At 42.7% G+C, this 3,993-nt stretch overlaps 1 pseudogene across 1 annotated transcript; it reads right to left on the reverse strand.

Moving 5' to 3' along the window:
- Positions 1-630: 630 nt before the first annotated feature.
- Positions 631-2,499, reverse strand: LOC143603568 (cytochrome P450 78A5-like; annotated as a pseudogene). Its single transcript, XR_013148085.1, has 2 exons — positions 1,528-2,499; positions 631-1,397 (listed from the first exon to the last, which is right to left on the reverse strand). The product of XR_013148085.1 is annotated as a cytochrome P450 78A5-like (transcript).
- Between the last annotated feature and the right edge of the window lie 1,494 nt (positions 2,500-3,993).

Raw genomic sequence — 3,993 nt, forward strand, 5'->3', positions numbered from 1 at the left:
GGTGAGTAGGCAGCGGCTAATAGTGACATACAGTACAAGAGCATGCTGCTCGCCATACTGTTGTCAATAAGCTGTCGTATCTTTGGTCAGATCTTTTGCCCATACCTCGTCAGGTACAGTACAGAAGATATTCCCGTATCGTACGGACTGCCTTTTGGGCGGGAGTATTCCCCCTCCCACCTTTGTGCGGGATTGTTCCCGGCTTTGCTCATTCCTTCAGGTGACACTGAATGATTGAGAGCTAAGTGCCTTGTGCGTGTAGCCTTGCTGCGCGGGTGGCCTTCCCTGATGGCTTGTATCCGCAGCTGCGGGAACAGGCAGAGTACTTCACCATTGGGAGGCAATTTTCCTGCGGGAACAGCTTGCGTACTGCGCGTAAGGACGTCACGTCTCTGAGCATGGTGGGTCCTGCGGATCCAGTTGGTTTCTGCGCAGACGTCCCTCTTCAAAGTGAGTCTTGCGGGTCTAACTGGGCTCTGCTGGGACCTACCTCTTCACTAACCATTAATTTTTAGTATTTTTTAATGCTCACTAACCATTAACTATTAACAAGCAGTAAAAATTATCAGACTATGGGCATTCTTATTAATTCATGCCATAACAAGCTAATAATATATTTAAATAAAATGGGATCGGGCAGATATTGATATAGCCACTTAAATAGTACGGGGAATTACATTATTTCATGAGAATGCCACAAAACATATAACGCTTTGTGTAAGAAGCCCGCGTTACCCCTAACATAACCCTAACGTCACGAACTTGCTAGGAACTACTAATAATATCATAAGCAACATATTCATTACGCCCTTAAAACAGCACTGCAAACCAGAGGCTTCTTCATCTCCAACGATAGCTTCAAACACTCTGACAAATCAACCGAACAAGCTTCAACCCATTTGAACTTTTGTAGAAGCCTGGGCTAACCATAGATGAACCGTGGCTAACCCCATTGCCTTCCCAGGGCAAACCCTCCTCCCAGCACCAAACGGAGCCAACCTCAGATCCGAACCCATTATTGCAACATCCTCTTTCAAGAAACGGTCAGGGTAGAATCGCTTTGGCTCGGACCATATGCGCTCGTCATGGGTAATGGCCCACATGTTCACCATTGCAGTGGTGCCCGCGGGCACGAAGTGCGGGGCCCACATGAGTATCTTGGGTGAAAGGCGAGCCCAAGACAAAAGCGGGCCAGGTGGGTGAACACGTAAGGTCTCTTTAACGATTGCATGAAGGTAAGGAAGGTTGTCGAGGTCCGAATCAGTAACGGGCCTGTCACCGACCACCCTCGCAATTTCCAATTGGGCCCGGGCTTGGATATCCGGGTGTAGCACCATTCGTGCAAGAATCCACTCTAACAAGATTGCCACCGTGTCTGTCCCCCTAAAAATCATTTCCTATACAAATATAACAAATGTTAATTAAAAATAATAATAATCTTCTAAAGTTTATAAAAAGAAAAACAAAGATATTATTCTTGATTCATCTCCAAATTATTTTATAAAAAATAAACAAAAAAAAAATCACCCAAAGAACAGCAATCATATCAGCATCACTAACTTGTTTTCCGACTCCAAATCAAGCAAAACATCTACGAAAATCACCGTCATGAACGGCAGTAGCTCCGACAATACCAGACCGTTTATCTCGGTGTTGTTGAATGATTTCCCCGACAAAAACATTAACCTTGGAAACCAAATCTCGGCACCTCCTCCTGACACCTTGGATATCAAACCAACTAACAACTGGGAAATGATCACTCCAGTTAAATATTCCCAACAACACATAACCTTCACTGACTAACTTCTCGAGCTTATACCCTCACCACCATTTCCAAAATCATCATAGGACCTTCCCGAACACAGTCATCATGACATTGTTTAAGGAAGCAAAAATGAAGGATCTTTTTAACCTCCACATGACCATTTTTCTTCCATGGATGAAGAAACTTGCTCCACCATTTTCAACCCGATATTTTGGCGGAAACCCCCAAACCCGAAACACGCTTCGGGCTAAACAAATGAGTTGCCGAGATCCTCCTCAAATTACGCCAGTAGTCACCGTATGGAGCAAAACCCTAGCCCGGTGAAACAACAGCTCATATGCGGACTCTTTAACAGGACGGTCAGCAAAATCAGTGCTGTTGAGTATCTCTTTGGCGGTCTCAGGGTGACTCGAGATGATAAAACGAGTCAGCCCAACAGAAAAGGCCATAAGAGGTTTAGCGTTAAAAATAGTGGAAAGCTTGGCCAGGGTTCGGTGCGTCAAAGAAGAAGTGAAAACGAACACAAGTCCGAGAAAAGGGACGGCCAGCGGGGCCTGGGATGGCGGTTTTTTGACGGGGTTTTGAGAGAGCCCATGAGAGGCCGCCAGGAGCGAGTAGGTAAGCGAAGACGGAGACAAAGACTACTAGGCATAGGAAGAGAGTGAAGCTAATGGCTGAAGAAGCATCAGTAATATTAGGAAGGGTAATAGAGGGAATAGAGGAAGACATGTTTGAGTTTGAATGAGCAAGTTATGGAGTGTTGGGAAGGCTTTATATAGAGTTTTGGGAACGGATGAAACGACATCTTAAATGCATTTTGTATAAATTCGCTTGCTTTTTATTTTTATTTTAGTAATCGTCATTAATAAAATAATAACAATGTTACTTTTCCAATTATTCAAAGCTCAAATGGAAGTGAAACATTTATGACGGGTTTAAAATTTTTTTAGACAGAATTACAAATTTTGTCCTTTAAAAATAAGCCAAAATTTCGGTTCGTGTCGCTTTTCTAAGTTTCCTTGCAGGCGGTGTACTTTAAACTTTTTTTTCCTACAAGTTTTTGTCCTTTACGCTAACTGGGTTAGAAAAAGTCAGTTAAATGCCCTCACGTGAGACGCATGTGAGGGCATTTTTGTCCTTTCTTATATCTCTGCAACTAAGCCTCTGTATCACTCTTCCCCCTCCCTGTCGATCGAATCAATTCCTGGCGATCAAAAACCTTAAACCCTCGTGTGTCCGACGCGACTAATCAATTAGGGCTTCAATCAATTGCACATCATTCTCAGAACTTAAACACGTAAGATGGATGATCCTCCTCATCCTCCATTCTACATTCGTGAAGCTGATGAACAATCAAATGCTGATGCGTTTTATTGGTAAGTTAAAACTTTAGGGTTTATAATTGGGTTATTTAACTAACAGCTGTTTTAATCTTGTTTGTATAGTAAATAATCCACATTTGTTCACGATCAAGATGCACCATGGTGGCAGTTTCACTAAATTTCCAGGACGGGTTTATAAGAGAGCCGTTGTCCATTATGTTGACATGCTAGATATTGACAAGTTTTCAGTTCACGAGCTTGATCGAATCTTGCTTGAATTATCCTATCCTACAGATAAGGTTAGATTCTACCATTATGTAGTACCGGGTTCAGAATTGGATTGGGGGCTTAGAGCTTTGGGAAGTGATGATGATGTTAGGGGATTTGCTAAGTATATTGGAGCTTTTAATCAGTTAATGAATGTGTATGTTGAGCATGAGTTCACCTCTATACACACATACTTCTGCTCACCCTCAAAGTTTACCATTGAAGAGATAACAGATGAGGAGTTTCTTGCAAGTGAGGTCGTACTAGATAAAGCAAACTCAGTTAAGAAAATGTTGTTGTTGGAATGGCAAGATAGCACAAATGAGGTAGTTGTGGAACAAGACAAACAGGATGCAAATGTGAATGTTCAAGAAGAGAATAATGTTGGTGTTGTTGAACAACAAGACCAGATTGATATATGTCATGAGGATCCAGAATTTGACCCTATGTTTGGAGAGGATGCTTTTGGTGTGCAACCTACAAATGAGGTGGAGATTGATTACAATGGTGATGTAGATGGAGGTGGGGATGGAGGGTGGATATGGTGTGCAGCCTACAAATGAGGTGGATATGGATTACAATGGAGGTGGGGATGGAGGTGGGGATGGAGGTGGGGATGAAGATAGTGAAGATTCTTCA

The sequence above is a fragment of the Bidens hawaiensis genome, unplaced genomic scaffold, assembly GCF_021521415.1.
Source record: "Bidens hawaiensis isolate Kalapana, Puna unplaced genomic scaffold, B.hawaiensis_p1.1 tig00062157_1, whole genome shotgun sequence".
Classification (NCBI taxonomy): domain Eukaryota; kingdom Viridiplantae; phylum Streptophyta; class Magnoliopsida; order Asterales; family Asteraceae; genus Bidens; species Bidens hawaiensis.